Consider the following 23444-nt stretch of genomic DNA (forward strand, 5'->3'; position numbering starts at 1 on the left):
GACGCGGTGCATTTGAAGAAGTTATTTTGCGCAGTAGAATTTATTAATAGTGAAGAGATAAAACTGTGTTAAATGTATCCTGTTTTCGTACAAAATAATTGATTCAATGAAAATGTATACATCTGGTTCGAGTTCTAGTGCAACAAATAGTGCATATACAGTATAATCTCTAGCAGCGGCGAAGCTAAGCTGTAAATACTGGGCAGGCTGAAAAAAATCTGCTTATATAGAGCAGATGTTTCTCGGTTTTTCTATCAAAAATTTTTTTGTGACACAGACCCCAGGAAGATGATGATCACTCATTTTCACCCCCAAACAGAATACAGGTATAACAGTATTTGTCTCAGTACACCCTGTTGGTCAAGGATATTTTTTATACCATGACAATTGAAAATTTATATTTTGCCAGCCTCCATCCAATATTTTAATATGTAAATGTGGTGTTCATCTCCTATCTTTGTAAGCACATTTTGTTTCATACGTTCACCTTGAAAACGGTAATGACCTCAATGTTCTCTCAGTATGAGCCATTATACAGAAAATTAACATGGAACACAACACGCATACGCTTTTTATTAAATTATGCATTTGATTAAACTAACACTCAACAACGCAGCGCATTCACAGAAAACCAATACAGCGCAACGTATTATTGTGAAAGCGAGGCTAGCCGTATTTCGTACCGAGATGTAGCGATACCCCCCCCCGGTCCCCCCTTAAGCTTGCGAGTCAAGGTTGTAGTCATGCCTTTCGAGGATTCTGCTACAAGCCTTACACTGAACTCTCCATTCTGGAATGACTTCCAACAGTGAACTTAATATATTGAAGGAATGGAGTGTTACGATACCTATTGGATTGGTGCATAAGTTCATAGTGTAAATAAATAAATGCTTGCTATGGATACATGGAGAGCAGATGAAAGTACAGAAAAAAGCTACGAACTTATGCTCCAATCCAATAATTATTTAGAGTCGATGGGATTGCTGATAGTGTGGTGGTATATGGCGAGATGAGGCCGAGTATTCGCCGTAGATTACCTGAGATTCGCCTTGCTGTTGGAGAAAACCGAAAAAACACAACCAGGTAATCAGCCAAAGCGGGAATCGAGCCCACACCCGAGTGCAACTTCAAATCCGCAGACAAGCGCCGTAGTCGACTGAGCTATACCATTGGCCGTAACTCTCTGTTCATATAATTTATTACTATATGAGAACTTGGCTTTTGTAATTAGGAAATTGTGAGGGATTAAACTGGAATATTTTAAACGATTTTTGTATGTAAAACTAGATCATAACACTTGGCCATAAAATGGAAATCGAAACTGAACAAAACAATATTTATATGATATTAAAATTTTAAATTTCCAATAGAAATAATCAGTAAGTTAACAGAGACACGTTTCCAGCAAGTCAATCCTAAACGATACTGAAATTGAAAATATTTCATACATATAGGCTACACAGTGTTTAAAAATACACGGCAAAATTTCAGTGTTCGATTACACGCATTACAGTTTCCTGTTCTTATAATTCAAGTGCTAATCAGATACTTTACGAAGAAAAGTTCCCAAACTGCAGGGTAATCTTTTCTAACTAAATTAATTTTAATTCCTCATAAAAAGTTCTTATTGTCATTTAAATTGAGATCTTGCTTCGGATTTCGAGTTCTTGTTCATTGACATTTCTAAGATATATTTATGCAATTCAATAACTCAACTCACCAATACACGGAATTTCTGCAAAAATCTTCACAAACATGTGTACGTCTATATAAAACATCGCATTAATTCCTTTCGTGTTTTTCATTTACTACATGCATAAAACAGCAACATACTACAACGGAAGGTATAATGTTCATAACAGGTTCTGCTTAAAAATCATCCAGTAAAAACACTATAACAAATTCGAGCATAACGCTTAAATATCTCATTACTACTACACTCGTACACCTTCAATGCTGATATCAAACTGACACAGAACTGTAGTAAAAGCTCACAAAAAATTTCATATATTTACTGTAATTTACCACTATCGCAATGTTGCAACTTAAACATGCCATAAAAGTGGTGTAGTTGAAGCTGATAACTTCTGTAAACACATTACCACACACACTACACGAGTTATCTAACCTCTGAAACTATTTAACGATCTTCCCTTGCCAACCATAACAACGTAACATGAAATAAAATTAACAAATCACCATCGCCAATTTCCTCCCCTCCCCGTAATAACATTGATGCAATATTAGAGAATATGTGTCACACGAACTTCAGTTTAGCATTTATTAACGTTACTCGTATTATTTGAGGATCAGTACAAGAGGGCTCTTCGATCAGTAAAGTGAAACGGACAGATTTTGTATGTAAATACGTATTTATTTACACTGCAAGTGGGCAAACACCCGGTGGCAGTGGTAACTTAATTACACACAATAAAAATTAAAACAATACAATTAAGACACAATAATTACAATTAATAATAATAATACATACAATAATCTAATTAATACGTAAACCTAATTTTCCATTACAACCTACATAAGTATCAGATTGGTACTGATAAATAATACACTCAGGGACAAAAAATACCGGACACTTCTATATTTGCTTGTATTTTGTTGCCAATTATTTCAAAATGAAACAAAACCCATTTAAACAAAATAATGTTCCATTTAGCACCTTATACGACAACATTTGAAAAAAAAAAAAAATCTCTGATGAGAAAATTTACAAAAAACTACAATGGGCGTATAACTATGGCATCGTTTGATCTAACTGTTTCTTCATTTTATGGTGCCTTAAACATTAAAAACTCTTTTTAGTAACGGGTATTACCCCCTCTGGCTTGAATAACTGCATCCTTACGTCTTGGCATGCTCTCAATTTGGTTAGGAATGTCTTCTTGAGGAATAAGTTCCCATTCTTCGCCAAGTGCTCGCCTCAACTCTTGTAACGATTCTGGTCTCGGTGTCTATTCTTAACACGCTGTCCCAGCATGTCCCACACGTGTTCAATTGGGTTCATGTCTGGACTCCTTGCTGGCCATGGAAGAACATGGATTCCCACTTCTTGGAGATAATCTCCGACAGCATGGGCAATATGCGGCCGTGCATTATCATGCATTAAAACAAAATTATCGCCTACAAATTGGCCAAATGGCACAACATGATCAGCCAAACATTCATTTATGTACCTATCAGCTGTTAGTCTTCCATTTTCAACAAAAAACCAACTCTGTACGAGCATCCGTACACACTCCTGCCCAAACCATCACTCCACCACCTCCATACGGCACATTTTCGGAAATGCAACACTATGAAAATCGTTCTCCCCTCCTTCTCCAAATTCTTTCACGTCCATCAGGTGAGCACAGATTGAAACGGGACTCATCGGTGAACAGAACACAGCTCCACTGTCCATTTCTCCAATCTCTGTGATCATTTGCAAAACGCAGTCGTTCAACTCGATGCATCCTGAGAAGTTTGGGACCAGTTGCAGTCTACTTGATATCAGTCCACTTGCTTTCAACCTCCTTCTAACTGTTTTGGCCGAAATTGGGCGTCCATGCATGTTAACAAATTGCTGGGCTACACTAGTAGCTGGCAGGTTGCGCTCCCTAAGAACTCTCAACACCATATACCTGTCTTCATTTGGATTTGTAGCTTTGGACGACCCGAACCTGGTCTTCTGGGATATTCTAGAGTCTCTCTATACCGTTTTATGGCATCATGGGTTGTGCTTCTAGCCATATTCATAACTTTTGCAATGTAACGTACACTGCGTCCATCATCGTAAAGGGCTACAGCTCGAGCCACATCTTCAGGTCGCATCTTGTTTTAAGACAAATGTTACAACCCCACTTAAACTCAGAAAATGTAAAAATAAAGAAATAACGAATGATAACGATAATGAAGCACAAAATGGTTGAGACAAAATTGTTATAGCTGAGACTCCGAAAGCAAAATTGGAATATTTGGTTGTAATAGCTTGCTTATAAAACAAAAAACAATCAACAATGTACGGTATACACGTCTCCATAACAACAGATGGCTACCATAATATTGTATGACAAGATAATATTTTGCAAAATACCAGCAAATATTAAAGTGTCCGGTTTTTTTGTCCCTGAGTGTATTTTACTTCAATCTCATCTCATCTCATTCAATGCACTGGCTCTATGACACATTTCACTGACACTATATTATAACACATTTCACTGACAGTATACAGCACATTTCATTGACACTATAAATTATCACTGATCGAAGCTATCCACTGCCACTGTAAACCATAACTCCACTGACTCACCTCGCTTCACTGATACAACAGTTCAAATAAGACAAACAATTACAATCTCATTGTTCCGTAGAATCATACTTACAAATAGAACTATATTAAACTAAACATTTCTAGTCTAAGAACCTCTTACAAGCTATTTTAAACTAATTTACAATTTAAACCAAAGGAATAACTAGGGAGCGGATTTTTATGAGCTAAAAATTTAAATATATTTATTTTTATGTGCTAAAAAGTACGAAAATATTTGCTAAAAATAAAAATATATATATATTTTTTATAAATATGACAAAAATACCTTACTTAGCTTGGAAAAAAAAAATGTTACTAGGTACACACCAACCACACTTGAGTGCTAGTAGTTGGCCGAGAATTGCAGTGAACAACAAAGGTCATCTCAAATTCTCCATCATAAATGCATGCCGATTATCTCTGAACAACGACTTATACTGTGAAAACGATCTTTCCACATCACAGGACGACAGATGTGCATATTTAAAGAGAGGGATGTCACAAACACAAAAACAGCGTCAATTTCATCTACATGCACACCCTCCAATACTTGAGCAACTTTACACATTTTTTTTATATCCACTGTTTTTCCCAAACATATTCTGGAATTTGTCCCTTAGTACTTGTACTTCTGGACCTGGTAGCGAGTCTAGTTTAATTTTCACGGCACGCGCCTCCCTGTTTCAGACAACAGGTTTTTGGATGTTTCGAGTTTTTTTTATGGCGTCACATAAAAAAAACTTAGATTTGCTTATAGGAAAGCCAAATCGTTTTTTAAACAACCATCTTTCAGTATATCTTGTCGAAGCGCGATAACAGGGAATCACATGTCCTTACTTGGACATGAGCGAGAGGAGAGAGATTTGTTTAAATTAAATAATGTTCATACCTGAGCTCTTATCTGTTGTGTTTCACAAACAAAGCGTGGAATGAAATCATCTTCAGCAACAATAAACATTCCTAATTATGTGTTGCAAGATCTCTTCTCCTTGTCCTTGTTAATTTATTCTCTAATAAAACTGATATGCTGCCTAGCAGTTCTAAGAACTTGAGGCGATACTATTACAAAAATGGATCATGGATATACCAAACAGCGCTTAGAAACACGAAGCAACCAAGAATTCTTAAAAAGATAATGTACTTCTGAGTGACATAATTGATTTAGTTTTAAAATGTTTAAAAGTTCTTGTAAAAAATTATTTAAGTAAAAAACTCCAAGATTTATGTGTTTATTATAAATTTCCTGAAAATATGTGTTTACATAATTTTTTTGTGAAAATAGCCTATGTGTTTTTATGTGAAATAAAATTCGGGTTTTAAACTTGAAACTTCATGTTCGGAACTTTTAACTTTGTTAATTGTGTTTTATCACACGCAAAAATAATATTTTAATTACATAGAAATCCGCTCCTTAGGAGTAACTCGTCAGGCTAAGTAAATACATATCAACTTAAGTAATGTAACATTATCTTTTTTTTTTTATTTATTTACACTTTATACACAACTTTTAAAGTTATTCTTGAATCTCCTTAAAGGACAGTCCTCAAAAACCGCTACAGGTAGGTTATTCCAATCATTTATAGTTCGATTTAAAAATGAGAATTTACCTACATCCGTTTTCTGTTTCCTATATTTGATTTTAAAATCATGATCGTTCCTACCATAGTACGTTGGCTTCTCTAACCGAGTCGTTATGTCTACCCATGCTTTTTGACCTAGATGTACTCTGTACAATAATGTTAGTCTAGTTTTTCTAGTCTGTTTTCCAGTGTTTCCCATTTAAGTTCTTTTATCGTATCATTCCCGTGTCCTCTTTTACCTTTAACAAATTTAGCTGCCTTATACCGGATTCTTTCTAAGGAATTTATCTGATATATTCTATAGGAATCCCAACATGTAGTTCCATATTCTATTAATGGTCGCATTAACGTTAAATATGTTATTTCCTTCGATTTGTGGCTAGCCTTTTCCAAGATTCTCATAATAATGTGAAGCGCCCTCCATTCTTTACCCGTAATATTATCAACATTTTCTCCCAAAGAAAGTTTGGAGTTTAAATATAGTCCTAAGAATTTACAACGCTGTTCTTGCGGAATTACAACAGTAGTTTCGTAGTTTAGGCTAGTTTCCTCTCGTGTTTTACAAAATGTTATAGATTTTTTTTCTCCCGCGTGAACACTGACTCAAGTCTTTGAATGCTACTAATAACGTTAACCAGGGGCGTATTTTGCGGACTACCCGGGCTACCGGCGGTAGCCCAAGGAAATTACAAAAGAAAAAGTTTATAATATAACATAATGTAATAATTTTGTATTATTAGTTTTACCATAGTAATTAAAATTAAAGTAATTGTTAGATATATTTTGTGTAATAATAGGGTCAGTGGTAGCCCAAACCCTTTAACCAGTATACGCCACTGACGTTAACAGGTCTTACGTATGATGTATTTATAGGAATATGTTGTATGTAAATGAAAGAGTAAAGCCTGATCTATTTATAAAATAAAATAGTAGGCCTATATTGTGTAAACGATAAACCAAAAACATGCAATACTTTACCTAATTTTACAGACTTTCAACCATTTCCTTTGCCTAACAAGTCGTAAAAGATGGATCGGACATTTACGAATGAACGGTAATAAATGCATCCTTTAAAAAAATGTAATCCGTTTTTATAAATAACTCTTACGGTTTAGGAGTTAAGAGTCATTTTTACTTGGCTTACGCAACTGCTCAGAGCACGAACCAAAAACCTTAACTGCAAGCGTGGCTAAGGAGAAAGACTTAAAAAAAAAAAACTTCTACTTAAGCCAAAATATCTTCAAATCTATGAAAGTTCATGATATCGGTCACGTTTCAGCTTTTAGTTTCTCTTGTTTACTACAGTACTGTACGCAACACTTACAAGATCCGTGCTGCTCTCTTTTTCACAGTCTAGTTTACGCTATCAGTAGTTTTTGAAGTTCACTGTTTTTTTTTATTTCATCTTTTACAGAAGGTGGAAAATAATTAATCTAAAAATGTTTTAGGATAATGAAATTTATTAAAGGAATCTTAACTCATACAACAACAAAATAAGACAATATTCAGATACCAATTCGTGATTAACTTCCACAAAGAAAAATTATTTAAAAAATGCTCCAATCTTCAAGAAATTAAAATATTTCAATAATTTTACTATTACTCAACTTTTTAATTGTTTTGTATATTGTGAGTTTAAAAGGGCATTTTTAAATAAACAAAATTCAGGTAGATACATGAAATTCCTTCAAGAATATTAACGTAATGGGATTCCTAAACTTTTGACTAATACTGTACGAAAAAAGAACATAATCCTGAGAGTAAAACTGAAGATCCGACCTTGCAAGGTGACTGTCTTACTGTTATTATCAGCAACAGATAGCTACTACAGCTAAAATAAATATTAAATTTAGTCACGTCTATGAAGGTCGACATCTTACGTACACTTTTGGACTTAACTCACTATCTCACAATCGATATAAATCAGAATATATCTTCCTCCTTTTCCTCCCTCTTCTCTCAGGCCTATGTTTCATTCTCAAGAATTACGACAGCCTTTCTTATTAAAAGACTCGTCTTCATAAAATGTGTTAACCTGTTGTAAGACCACTTGGAGTCTGCAAAGTCAGGTAAGGAGATACGAGCTTAAACATGTCTACCGCTATTGCTTACTGTTTTCCATATCATCCAGATTTATTTCATTATTTGTATTCATTTACACTTATTATTTACTTGTATTTCAAGAGTCCACTGCAAGAATGATGGATGTCATTTGGAATACATTTTGCAGGAGAAGCAATTAAGAGTTTGAAATGCTTAGCGCTCAAAGCTTAACTGAGATTTTCCGATCATTACTGGACAATGACTATCAGTGTTAATGCCATATAACTCTCTGCGTACATTCTACATGTCTTAAGCTATGCAATGACAGACTTGGTTCATTTTCGACAAGAAAGTGACATCCATCGTTCTTGCAGTGGACTCTTCATTTACAATTACTACTTGCATTTATTTATATTTTAAAATTATTTTCATATCATTTACAAATCTGGGGTAACGTAACTTTTTGTAGCTCACAACAGGTGCTCGAAATAACAGCCACCAGCATTTAGTAGGCCTATTTACATTTATTACCTACATGTAGGCAATCTATCATGTTTTGTTTGTTGACTTATCGTCCACAATATGTTTCTATCTATCGTATTTACATTGTCACATTATAAAACATGTTATGAGTCAACAACAGATCTTTTCATACCATTCGAAGAACTAATCACAGTACGTGAAGTCTTAGAAAAAAAGTTTTGTCACATAGATAAATTCCAGAAAGGGGGCAGTGCGCATGATCAGAGGACGAGTGACTTAGTTTACAAGAGAACGACTACTTGAGGTAATAAAATTAGTTTTGTTTCGTTGTATGTCTGATCATGCGCAATGCTTCCTTCCTGGGATTGTGCGACAAAACTTTTTTTTCTACGACTGTACAGTACAGTACGTTGTTAACTCGGATTTGTGATATGAAAATACTTTTAATCATTGCATAATAATAATAATAATAATAATAATAATAATAATAATAATAATTGTAAATAGCTACTGTACATGTAAATAGTAAGTGTAAATGAATGTAAGTAATAAATGTAGACAATGTGGAAAACAGTAAGAGACATAGACCCCGATCGCGAACTCGTGGCACCGAACTGCACGAGCTTCTTTCTGAGGCTTCTGCTGCGATCGGAGTGGGAGGTTCTGTGTGTGCGGCCGTTTTCAAGCGACTGCTTACTCATCGAGCGTACTGTTGAAATTCCCCCCCCCCTCTCGAGCAAGAGTCTTGGGCGAGTCCATGTAAGTGGATGCCAATTCGTCTTTCGCGCAGATGCCACGAGTTTGCGATCGGGCTCTACATATTTAAGTTCATATCTCCTTCATCTGTCTTCGCAGAACTCAAGTTCCTCTCTCAAAATATTCTATAGAGCATCTCCTATTTCCTGTTTAATTTTTGCACGTTATTACTGAAGTTACCGGTCTACAGCTTACAACAGAGCGGTATAATAAGTTATTCCTAATTTTTGTCATTATAACCTTGCGTTTTCATTACTATTTGACAACGGTTTCAACTGCAGAAGTTAATCAGTGTCAAAAACTCAACGTGAAAGATAAATCACTGAAACATTTTTCCTCCATCTGAGACATGGTTTTTCACGCGCCGTAAATTACGACGTTTGCTTCTCAACTTTACTCTTCTCCAGACGAAGCCAATGTAATGATTTCTTCTTCTTCTTCTTCTCCTTCTTGTGTCCAACGTTGTAGGACCAGTATCATTTGCTGCCTTGCAGTCCAATAGGGCGCAATGGATTTGAGCCAGAATTTAGTTTACTCGAGATCAGCTAACTGGCAATAAAAATTATGATAAAGTTGAGGCTATCAAGTGCAAAATTCGCCTTTAAAAAAAAAGAGTTACATATGAGATGTTGTACTTCTTGCAGCTCTCTATCTACTGATATACTGTAGTCGGTTTGTGCAAATCTTGTCTAATTCCTCTTCTATAGAGCTCAGAAAACTACTATCAAATGCAAAACTGTCTATACCCATAACGGTTTTACCTGTTTTCTGACAAATCACTTTACCTGGATAAGACTTGTTTTGTTTGATAGCCTCAGTTTTTAAGCCACTTCTGTTTGACTTCACAACTAGTTATTTTTGTTGGGGAGAATGTTTAAGTTGGCAGTCCCTCTACTACTAAATGCATATGACTGCATACCTTATTCCAGTCTTCCTCTGTCCAAACCTTATAATTTTAGGCTCATTGCAATCGTTTGTTTCATTGCTTTAGCCAGCTTTGCTTCTTTTACAAATCGAAAAAAATGAGAGTTCGGGCGAAAACTGTTATTCCATTATTCTCTAAAATCTTCTTGATTATCCTTTTTGGTTTCTTTGGTTTTCGAAAGTGATTCGTCGTATTTTCCTATATTCCCTTCTTGCGGTTATTTTTCGTTTACAATTATTGGAAGACCTATACAATATTAAAACATGTTAAATTTCTCAGCATTAATGTACTATATTTCAATATAATCTACTTGTATTAAGTTGATAACATGCTATTAACAATAATGAAGTACTCACAATGAATAAATTAAATCAAACATTGATGTTAAGCTACTGAATTAAACATTTTTTCATTAAATGTGATAACACAAAAAGGTAAATTATAGATCTTACATGCCGAGTACATTAATTTGGCTCTCACTTATACATGATTTACCGTATCACCCGTTTGCATTTAATAAATGGGAAGAGAAGTTGTGTTATCTTACTTTATTGCCAACGTAACAAAATAAAGTGTTTCTACGAGCATCTTTTCTACTTGTTATAAACTGAAATGAAAGTAACTCAAAAACATTGTACAGTCGAGGTATGTGGCTCAAAAACGTTGCACCGATCCAATAAATTGTTAAAGATTTTATTGCCCCTTAAAATCCATCGCTCTCGGCTATAAAGAAGCCTGCGAACATCTGACTCTGTGGGTTTCTGGCGTCTTATCAGCCCACTCGACTTATGTGGATAAAAAAGGAAAAATTGAGGCGATGTCGGGTGAAGTTCGTGGGTAGCTCAGTCGGAAGAGCGTTGGTGCGCTAAGCCAAAGGTCCCGGGATCGATATCCGGCTCCGGAACAATTTATCCTGGAAATTATTCAAGTCTGCTTCACAAGGAGCTTTACCTGAAAGCTAGATTTGCATAATGTTGCAATGTATTAGAGATGCATACCCACATCACCCCGTACCAAATGAAGTTTCCATATACGAGCAGATGATCCCAATCCATGGACTTGTAAAAATGAAATAATACGTCGTGGGAAAACTATATCCAGTGGAACTAAAAGTATTGTTATGACAATCTTATCTGGTCTATTACTTCATTTCGTGATGTACGAAGGCAGAGGAAGAAAAACTGTAGCTGAGGAAAGCAACATCTCTGATGTGGATGAGAGGGTTGTTTTCAAAGTCGCAGCCTCCTTGTCACCCGACAAAATTATTTTATCAATAGCTATTTTACGTCAGTTATTCTATTTTACTCCTTTACTGGGGCAAAGAAACATTTTGGTAAGTGGTACCACAATGGTTCTTTCGCATTCCAAAGACAGTTTAGTTCAAGAATGACTCTGATGTGAAGGAAAAAGCAGAGGCTGCTACGATCAAATGGTGAGAAATGACGACACGTTAAACCTTGTAAAATTGTTCGACAAAAGCCCGTTTTCGTAGTTTCTACTGGAAATGGTTTTGAACCAGCTGAGGGATGTATACGATGCGATGGTCTAAAACGGATTCCGTTTACTTTCAGATTCCTTGTCTCTCATTTCAAAAAATATGTACAATTTGGACATGGGAAATGATGAGCTACTAGACAATGTTGAGAAAATAAGAAATGAGAAGTAGGGCAAAGGAAGTGACAATTCGCGTCATAAACATCATCTTTGGTTTTGTAATTGCAGCTGTCTGACTGCAGGACCGCAATACAACTGTGCGATGAGGTTGGACAGAAAAGGCATTGTCTTATTTCACGTTTAGATTTGATGTGATAGAAAACTTAATCTACCACGATAAAATCAATATTCACAAAGAGAGTGGAAAGAAGGAAGACGACGGTGATAAACCTCAACAAAGAAGCGACAAAGAATCCCACAAGGCTTGCTACCAATTGGAGCCAGAGTTGCTCAAACATTGGATATTGCAGAGATGATCAGGGAAAGGAAGTTCATGCCCTAAAAACGTGAAGAATATGTATGCATTTATGCCGTAAAAATAGATAAATATGCTACAAAATATGCATTATCAGTCTGAGATTATTTTAACAAAATAATAAGGTATAGGTAACTTACGTTTAGTCTATGGATTTTGAAGTGTTTGCCTCATTGCTGAATGCTCCACTTATGCTGTTACAGTTCACATCTAAGCAGTGACATATGTTTTCTGTTGTCATTCTTCGCCTGTTGTCTCTCAGCATAGCTTTGTAGCGCGAAAAACTTCGTTCTACGTCACAAGAAGTAAGAGGGGTTTGCACAAAAGCTGTGAGCTGTTCTATAGAAAATTTTGTTGGTTCTTGGGGTGTTTTTCCTTCGAGAATATCTTGAATTTCTTTAAGTTGATAATAGCCAGGGTTTTCGGAAAGAATATTTGCTGTTTTCTCGTTCATTTTATCTCCTACATTTTCTGGAACTGATGTTAAATTGGATATTGTTCTATCGAAATCTGCTAACGACTGCAGTAAAGGAATACCAATTGCTAACTTGAGAGGCTCCCTATGAGGGCGTCATCGTTACGTTCAAAATTCATAAACATAAATTAGTCGTGTTTACGAGGTTACATACTTTTAAAAATGAGGGAAAGACAAAAATAAACATACATAATATGCAGGTTCCCTGCATAAATGTTGAAATTGATGCTTTTATAAATAAAGAAAAAATTTGCACTTTTATGCACAATAAAAGTAATATCATTATATTCAGAAAATTGTGATTCATGTAGATAAACTTTCAGCATATTCACACGATAGAGAAGAAATATGCAAATGCATGAACTTCCTTTCCCTAGAGATGATGCATGGAGAGCAAAAACAGATAAAAGAGTAGAGATGTAGGATGTAAAATATTGACATTTCTGAGATGTTTGCAGTGTGAAATATTTCTTTGTTTCAGTGAAGACAGAAATTGTTTTATGGCATTTCATAAGAAGGAAAGCGGTTAATGCGTAAAGTTTTCGCTTCTTTATACGCCAATAACAAAACAAAAATAAAATAAATAAATAAATATATATATATATTAAACTAAATAATATAACTAAATATCTTGCAGAGTCTCACGATATCAAGCACGACTGACACTGTAAATATGATTTTTGACGCTGGCGTTCTTACATCTGCTGATGAGCGTTCATTAAATTTCATTACAAGAAATTTTATCTCGTAACTCCACCTCGGCACTGAAGACGATAATATTCCAAATCGTTTACGTAACACTATAAAGGAAGGCAATAGGGCGAGGTCGATTTTGACGAAGTGTGTAAAATTTTTTGTCAACAAATATGGTGAAAATTCACGCTGCAAAAGTGGCTACAAATGTTTTGTACAGACCTTTACCATTTTACTTTGTCTTTACTCACTTGTTAAGCTAATGAGAATATTACAGCGTTGAAACATAAGCATAGCCTAGACCGATAGAATTTCCTTATGCCTTCTCAGCAAAAACGAGAGTTCGATTCTACGCACGAGATTTGTAAACTAAAGCAACATTGCTTTTCCTTCGAATAGGCTACTGAAATTTTCTTGCGACTTTTTTCACTAATAACTAGGCTTCATTTTCCAACTATTTATAAACTGGAATGAAGTTGCGTCATTTTAAAATATATGTGACGTCTCAGCGCAAGTACAGGTACAGTTTCCTTAGAAAAGGATGAGACGATTGAATATTCCTAAGTTTCAGATGTAAGACACTGCGCATGATCGGAGACCAGAGCACTGATACACAAGATAACGAATATTGAGTTACTTTAATTCAGGCTATTTGGTTTGTTACTAGCATCGTTCCGAAATTCACTTCAAAAACTGCAAAAATATGATAATATTACGTAAATAAAAGATAAATATATACATGAATCGTGTAGTTAAATCGACAATGGACCTTCATGACTAGATCGACACTCCGCACAGAAAGGCAAACTTTCGTGTCGTTTCCATAGCTCAGACTCTAAGACTTCTGCGTCTCGTGTAGAAGAGTGCGAGTTCGATTCCTAGTCTACACAACGATTTTTTTTTTTTTTTGTTTAAATAACTTTGAAATAGAGTTTTAAGTGTTAATGATCATAGACAATACAAAATTACAACTTATAATATTGTAAACGTTAATCTAATGAATGCATTTATACATACACACATACAATGTAAATGCATATATATTAAAAACTAACAATTAAAATGAAATTAAAAAATATTCCTAAGCCACACAGACAAACTTTTAAAAAGGTTTAGCGTCCTTAGGCTATGTCATTTGTTGAGTAGTTATTACAATATTTTATTAATAGCTTTCCCATATGTGTAAGAAATGCACTCGCACAGAACAATTTTTGTTAAAAGCGTGGCTTTGGATTATTTCATTCTCACCCCTTCAGTTGATTTTAACTATTTTACCTACGTGTTTCCAATAGTGTTTAATTTAATGTTAATTCAATTTTATTCATGTTATGATTGAATGTATAAGCACTGTTGCAGTTATTGACTAATTACATATATTAATACTAATTATTAAATGCACCTCTTAAATAACCAATTGCAGTATCTTTTGCAAAATCTTGAATGTTTAAGTTGTCAATAATATTTCTGTACTATATACTATAAGACATTAAAAGAATTTGCAATAGATTTGGGGTCCTCTAGTTAATAATCACTGGTTTTAATGAAAAAATATTTTCTTTCTTAGAATATCTACAAGTTTAACTTCAATAATATTTCGAATAGCTTTAATTGCATTATCTGAATGTTCTACTTTTCTATTCGAATGTATTCTATTTCCCTCTTTCATGATTTTTTATAAATCACACCGTACTTCTTGTAGTATTTAAGAACATGAGGATCATTACATTGCAACTCATTACATATAGATTCTTCTTTTTAATACATGAGATTTTTAAGTCCCTGCGTTATCTACATGTTTTTATTTTTGAATTTTTTCACAATATTGAGTGGAGGACATCCACTAAAGTGATTCTGAAATTAAAGTGAAAAATGCAATACATTTACTCTTAATATCAGTAGTACCAGTATCATATACTTTTTTCCAAGATTCATTTTGTAGACATAAATGTAAATAGTCACTAGATACAGCATTTACGACCCTTTTTTAGTTTTTAAATTAATATTTTGAAATTGTTCAGAGACACTGGAAACACTTAGGATTTATTTATCATGTTCAGACAAGCCATTGATTACAGGTTCTGTCGAATAGGAATTCAGTCTAATTCTGTGTACAAAACTTTTATCAAAGGCTGTGCTACTTCAGCTTGTATGCTGGTGGGAAAATGGCTCCAGTTTCAAGGAGAGATAATCTATGTTTATGTCACTACAGATCACAAATTCCATATGAGATTTCTAAAGTCTTTTCCTTACAAATTCAATGTTGGCTATAAATATTAATAAATAATGTAAGGAATATGAATGATTGTAGTTAGAAGTCTGATTTACATTATAAAAAGCAAGAAGTTACATTCCGCGGCAACATTCAAACTTTCGATGTTTGGTTTTGTCGTCCAACGCATAAGCACGGACCTATTCAATGCTTATGTTAATAACATAGAATTTAGCTGTAGCAATGTGGTGTCATAACTTGGGATTTGTTTAATTAACGTAATTAGATTTAATTTGATTAGTTTCGCAACAATAATTGGACTTTCTGTTATATCCTGTTATTTAAATATTTAATTTAGGGTTGATTTATTAACTCTTACTGTGCAAGATGCCCCTTATTTCAATAATTCTATATCACGCTAAATAGTCATTGTCTACACTAAAGTATTATCGTCATCCCTCATTTCTCCATATTTTTCGACAAATTATACAGTCGAGGAACTCTGAACAAATTAATTACACCTCAATAAAAAAAGAGTTTTACCTGGGATCGAACACGAAACATTTCGGCTATATGGTGGAACCGACACGCTACTATATGAGCTACCGAGACAAGACAGTGACAGCAGCAGTCCAGAATGTAGGGCCTAGATCCGATAGCAGGCATTTGCCATTCGGTACAGAGAAGCAATGATATTTTGTTACCCGAGCTATGTTGTGAAATCGTGGCCTTAAATGGCTGTCTTCTTCGTGATCCTTAAACTGATCCTTGTTGTGGTCCTTGTAACAATTCTTGTTCTATTTGTCATGGTACTTATCGTTATACGTCGATATCGAGTGAACCGCGCTGTAGAACTTTAACTTCCGACAACCAAGAATCGTCTCATTCTTTTTAAGGGTAACTGTACGTTCGTATACGCATTCTCTGGGCTCTTCCTCTAGAAAGTGAAAATCGGGACGCAGTCATAGTGAGTAGTCTTATCGATCACTGCTCTTACTAGTCGTATTATTTAAATTACATCTTTGTGGCTGGTTGAAGGTTCATTGCAGAGGTAAAATGCCTTACATAAGACGCTCAAACGTGTAATATTGCAGGGCACAGTTGAGGATATTTGAACTAATATTTTCACTGTTATTATAGATAACATTACATATAATAAATTGTGTAAAATAAACGTAAACGTGGCAAAAACAGTGCACTGAAAGACACTGCAATACCAAAAGGCACAGAAAGTGTGTTGAATGTAACCCAAAAGAACCAGCACCATTACAATTTGAAAATATGAAGATATTAACTCGATGTTTAGCATGGATTTGTGGATGTTCAGCGCCAACATTCCAATTAATAAATTCAATAATTACATTTTAGGGAATTTCTAGATAAATTACATAGAAAATTAGTGGGTTTTCAGTGATGAGCGATATGCAGTATCCTAATGGAATACGAAAAAATATCAGACAACAGAAATATCTTGTACTACGTCATGCACCAATAACGTTATATACCGTACTACTGAAAAAATATCTTGCAATATAAAATAATTTCAGGTGACATCCGCATATGTTCAAGTTCCGTAACTTAAGAAATGCACAATATTAGGCATATTCACTGAAAAGATCACGACGAAAATAAACATCACGGCTCAAGCATGTGCATACTAGTATAGCTTCATAACATCGGGAGTTCACTGTAGTCCACGAACATTCAGCGACAACCTGTTTGTTTATATCCATATCCGTTGCATTACCTGTGTTCGGCGTACTATATACCCGATGTGTCTTTAACTTCAGTCTTTAGGTAGCTATAATACGGAGCCTACTAATGACAGTACCCTAAACAGTAAAAGAGATAGGATTATATATAAGGATGGAAGTAAAATAACCTTCCAGATTGAAAGGGACAATAGGTTACACGTAAATGAATAGAAAACCTATATTGCGTTTTGTGATTAATTGCACGGTTCATTAGAAAATTAAGTCTGAAGTTTCAGCAGTCCGGAAACATCGCCGCTAACACAGACGCCACTCGTGATACAAATGTAAGAGGTCAAGGAACTCGGTGTGTCTAGGTAGGTGAGCTGCTCTCTGCCAAGACATTGCCACTTGTTTGCATCGTGGCTTGAATTTAGAGGTTTTTAAACTAAATTTACATGACAGAGGGATAAATTATTCTTTATTTGTTTTCCATAGATGTGGACCAAAATCACGATCATACTCGCAATAATTACCGAATAAGAGATTGTTAAATATTTGGGAAAAACATTTTTTTTTTCTGAAAAACTATCAACTTTCCACCAATATAATGATATAGTTTTTGTTACATACAACATGAATTATTCGCTCTGTAAATCTGCAAGGTTATTTTACTTCCACCCTGTATGTATGTGTGTGTGTCTATATATTATATATACATATATATACACACATTATATATAAAGGAACTTATTTTGAGGAAGCCCACGGGAGATGTGGAGGCACCTGCACGATTAATAAATTATTTGGAGCCGCGCCCCTCTGACTTTCCCTGATAGAACTGTAGAGAACACGCAAACGTTGACAGAAGGAACGCTTCATGGTAAGGGCAGCTTTGTTTCAAATCTCTTACTGTAAGGAAATAAATACACGTAATTCCTGCCCGAATAGGCTATATGTCATTGTAATGACAGGTACACTCAGATATTCATTTTACAACACGAAGGAACTGTACACTATGAGAACTGCGTATATAATGCTTCCCTCACACAGCAACAACAGCGACATTAAAATTTGTGCAACACGCCTCACACAGTTACCGCGAAATCGGCCACCGTTTCTACGACTGGTAACGCCGAAATGCGCAATCAGTCTCCATTTTCGACAGACTTATTTTCACACTTCAAACTACAGTGTCCTTACCAACATATGCAGGGACATCATTTTATTTTTACTTAAATTTTATTGTACCTGAGTTTTTGAATGTACTTCACTCCCACCCCTTCTACTAATGAACTTCCACCCAAGGCCGCATATGCAGTCAAAGTCGTCTTACGGTCACAGTATACAGTACTGAGTGAGTATAGTAAGTTCCAGAAATATGGTCGTATTTTCCAGTGAATAAAGTGCATTCATTATTGAATCATATTTTCGCAAAGGTACTGTATCCGTTTGGTTACGTCGCTTCCTTGTTTCCAACATCCGTTTCTACTGGCCCCTCTGTAAAGGCTAGTGGCTGGGCTGTCTTAGCTCTTTTCTGAGAACATTAATTTCTGTCAGGAATTGGACGTCTACGTAATATTATATAACTGTTTAAAATAATTTAAATAAAAGGGCCTCGTTAAGTAACTGTCACGTGATTTCCCTCTTTCTACAACCCTGCGACATAACTAGTTGGACGGACAGTAGACAGCAATCTGAGTAAATTTATCTGTGCGAATCGGGCAGAAGTGAAGTCATTACAATACGTAAGTAAGGTACTGTGTTATAGAGTAGGTACAGAATTATTATTTCAAGAGGCACAGGATTATGCCTCCCATGTCGACTGATGCTTTGCAGCATTTCTTTTGGAATTACTGTAAAACAGTTGTGTTTGTTAAACATCCTACAACAATAGAAGAATTGAAGAATTACATTCGAGAAATAATACATTTAATTTCAGAAAAAATGCTTTAAAACGTTTTCGATAATATGCACACAAAAGAATTGAAGCCCATATAGAAATAAACGGCCATCATTTTCAACAATTTATTTCTTTAAATATCCAGATTTTGCTTATTTTTAAATTTAAATGCACTCTCCATAATGTATGCTAATGTGCTGTGGACAGTATATTATACATTGCATAATGAATACGTCCGCCTGGATAGTTCAGTTAGTGTGTAAAAACACTTATTCTTAATACTGTATTGTATTTTGAGTAAATAAAAACGTAACGGAAATTATCAAACTGAAAATCGTAATAGTTTCTAGTTTACGTAAATGGATGCACTACTTTTCTTCCCTCCTATACTTAGCAAAGTGATTTGTTTGTATTTTACACTAGTATCATCAAACTCCGGTCGTGGAAGGTGGTAACAGAGTGTCTGCGGTTCTCAACCGTTAATTCCAAGGTATAGCCAGGTTAGGACGAATAGAAGAAATAGTGTACGCACTTCTATGCTTTCTCATTGTCGGTGGCGGACCTGACAACTAGTGGCGCTTCGATCGCTAGGGTCCATCTGTTGTCTGAAATCAGACACCTCGAAAATATATATCTCGCGCGTTTAATGATGAAAGTTTCTAAGGGTTATTAATATGCTTTGTTGTTGAGAGTTATGTAGATGTCTTCAATTTGTTGTGCTTTGAAGTAACCAGTGACAAAAGAATATTGTGTGGTGGTTTACAAAATAATTACAAAAATGCCGTACTGTTTTGTTCCGGATTGTAGATCGGAATACAGTAAAAATAGTGTAACAAGGCATTTCTTTTCATCTCCCAAAGAAAAAAATAAGTTTGGGATATGGGTCAGAGCAATTTCGCGGAAAAATAGGCAGCTTTCGGTAAATAACCAATCAGACTGTTTTAATATAAAAAGTCATAAGACAGCAATACCGCGAGTGCGTTGAAAATTACAACCAGGAGCTCTATCTCACATTTTCCCTAATTTACCGAAATGATTAAATATATGAAAATAAACGTTGCGGAGCGGTAATATTCGATGAGGTCAAACTCAGAGAAGACATTCAATTTAATAATTATTCCCTTAAAATGGACGTATTTGTTGATTTCGGAGATCTCACGACTGATGTCCAAAAAAATCAATTAGCAAATCATGCATGGATGATGTTTATGCCATTTATGCAAGATTGGATTCAACCAATTGCTATTTATGCTACCAGAAACGCTACTCCAGGTGATATTCTCGCTAAATTCTTATACAAGTTATACTACAATTAGAAGCAGTTGGGACGAGAGTAGTCGGTTTCACTTGTGATGGCAGGCAAACAAATAGAAAGGCCTGGAAGTCTTAGAAATCAGTGGAAAACATTTTAAGCATAACACTATGTATATTCCTAATTCGTTCGACTATAAAAAAATAAAAATACAGGCATTCTCAGATATTGTGCACATACCGAAATGCATAAGAAATAATTATTTCCATGATAAAATTGAACTCTCTTGCAAAGAGAAAAATATCAAATTCAGTTTTTGCAGGAGACTTTTTAAGGAAGATTTATCTGGATTTGCCGGTCTTAGGGTTTGTTCCAAGTTGACGACAGCTCATTTAGATCTCTCGTCCTTTAAGAGGATGGATTCCAGACTCGCATTCCAACTCTTCAGCAAAAGTGTCGACAAAGGCCTCAAATCTTATAGGGAAATAGGGTCATCGGGTTTCGAAGGCAGTGAGGGCACTGAAGTATTTACAAGGCATTTAAACTGTATTGTCGGCGCATTAAATTCACACATTTCTGCTAAGGCTCTTTATAAAGACTCTTCTGATCACAAATTTCTTACTGATTTTCTTCAGTGTCTCACAACTACAACCAACATATTTGCGTCTGCTACAGCAATGCTTAGTAGTAACCTCGCAGAGTATTGCTGGAAACTCTGATGAACTACTCACATCGTTTGTGAATCAAATGCGAAACATTAGCGCGAAATGTGGAATTACGCGACAAGACAATTAAGAATTTTGTAGAAACTTGTATAAAAGAAAAAAAAATGTTATTCATGAAAAAATGCATGATCAAGACTGGGAAAATGCTGTGTTCAAGTTGGTGGATACCACTCCTCCTGCGTTGATTGACAGATGTTTGGTGTATTATGTGGCCAGTTATGTCGTAAATCATTCCTCGGGAAAGCCCGACCTGCCCCCGGAACCCGAAGATCTCAAGGAAATTAGATACGCAGAGGATAGAACAGTCCCACACCCAAATCAAAGAAGCAGAACAGGAGATACAGACTGGACACATTGACAGAGCAGTAAACAAACTGGAACACATTATTACAAACGCCACAAGAATCACGAAGCCCAATGAAAGGAAGGCAAAACCCTGGTTCAACAGGAACTGCTACCAGGCTAGACAGTTAGCCCTCCACAAGCTCCACAGCGCCTTAACCTCGCGATCAGAAGAGACTCTCAAAGAATACGCAAATGAAAGAAGAAAATACAAAACACTCATAAGAGAATCCAAGAGGGAGTACTATGAAGAAAAAGCCAGAGAGATTATAGAGGAGTCAGAAAACGACCCATTTAGAGTCCTGAAGCAAAGAAAACCGACGTTCCCGAGGGATATCCCCATGGACACATGGGTACAGCACTTCACCGAAATTCTGCAATCAAAAGACACTAGGCCGCACAAGGAAACGGCAAAGAAAGAAGAAGACTCTTTCCTCGAGCCATTCACACAGGATGAAGTCCTGAGACTGGTCATGGGATCAAAAGACAAAAAGACCAGTGGTCCGGACAATATCTTCAACGAGCATTTAAAAAGCGCAGCCCCAATGCTCATAAAAGCCTGGACGGACCTCTTCAATGAATGATTGTTGAGAGGGAGTATTCCAGAGCGTTAGAGAACATCGAGGATTAAAACGCTATATAAGGGGAAAGGCAACGCTAGTGACCCTCATACATACAGAGGCATCGCTCTGGAATGCACACTCCTGAAAATACTGACGAAACTCGTCGCAGAAAGAATAACAGCACTAGTAGACCATCATATACCAGTAGAACAATTTGGCTTCAGAAAGAACCACTCCACAATACAAGCCGTGGAATGCCTCCAAGAAAATATAAAAGAAGCGCTCCACCACCTGAAGGGGAAACTCTACACGGTGTTTGTGGACTACACAAAAGCGTTCGACACAATCAATAGAACAAAACTCATAGCCAAACTAGAGAACCTGATAGGAAGGAGAAACCCCATAGCCAGACTGATAAGGGACATCTTGATGGAGAATAGTATTCGGATCGACGACACAATAACAGTGTCAACACCGATAGACCAGACAACAGGAGTTCTTCAAGGGGATCCGCTCAGTCCCCTGTTGTTCAACATAGCGACACACGACGTAGTAGAGGCAACGAAAGCAGAAGGACTGACGACTTATCTGTATGCAGATGATATGGTCATGGCATCCACATCACGAAATACGCTGCAAGGAGCACTCGACAGATTGGTAGAATGGGCCAGAGGAAATGACCTCACTTTAAACAGGACAAAAACAGTGGCGATGACGTTCAAAAGAGGGGGAAAACAAGCGGCAGCAGACGTGCTATACCTGGAGGGCGAGCCACTGACCAACGTAAAGACTTTTAAATACCTGGGGATAACCCTGCAACAAAATGGATCGACATACACAGCCCACATCAAAGACAGAGTGGCAGGGGCAATGATCGCCATGAATGACATTCAGTACCTAACCAGATCTCGTTGGAAACGGCGATGAAAATCTTCACGGTTAAAATAGTGCCTATCATAACATATGGCCTCGAAATCGTCTGGCAATACCTCACTAAAAGTAACCTGAAGGACCTCGAGAAAGTGAAAGCGACATATCTGAAACGGGTACTTGGCCTGTCCAGATTTGCACCATCCAGAATCGTCTATGAGCTAACCAGAGAACCTATGTTACTAGAAGACCTACGGCTGCAATTTCTACTGCCATCAACATCAGCATACGAGAGCACCGTCCTCGAACACCAACGTAAGAAAGCAGAAATATGGGAGGAGTTCTACGTCACGGACGCCATGGCCAGAGAGGACTAGAAGGAGGCCAACTACCTACAGAGACACCTGGTGACCAGATTCGCGACCCATGGCTTCCACTTCAAAATATGCCGCAACACCAGCTTTCACGACCCGAACGAAGAGTGCATGTGTTTACTTTGTGACGAGCTATGTGGAAGCTACCATGTGATGGAGTGTAAAAACCGATTAGTTTCACTGACCAAGTTCTGCAGCAGCGAAAGCTAAAATAATATATTATCCTGCACATTGTGCGCACTTCCGTTATTAATTTTATTGCGTGTACCCTCTGTGCCCTTCGAC

At 36.1% G+C, this 23444-nt stretch overlaps 1 protein-coding gene across 7 annotated transcripts in view; it reads right to left on the bottom strand.

The window, feature by feature from the left end:
- Nucleotides 1–23444, bottom strand: part of LOC138698185 (phosphatidylcholine:ceramide cholinephosphotransferase 2-like) — a 582479-nt gene that overhangs the window by 95145 nt on the left and 463890 nt on the right. Inside the window, exon 1 of one of the 7 annotated variants that reach the window (XM_069823939.1) lies at nt 1721–1948. The exons of the other annotated variants lie outside the window; for them this stretch is intronic. The gene's annotated coding sequence lies outside the window, so the exon portion shown is untranslated. Of the gene's footprint in view, nt 1–1720; nt 1949–23444 lie in introns of those variants that run through there. 7 annotated transcript variants of the gene reach the window in all.

This window comes from Periplaneta americana, chromosome 4 (genome assembly GCF_040183065.1).
Source record: "Periplaneta americana isolate PAMFEO1 chromosome 4, P.americana_PAMFEO1_priV1, whole genome shotgun sequence".
Classification (NCBI taxonomy): Eukaryota; Metazoa; Arthropoda; class Insecta; order Blattodea; family Blattidae; genus Periplaneta; species Periplaneta americana.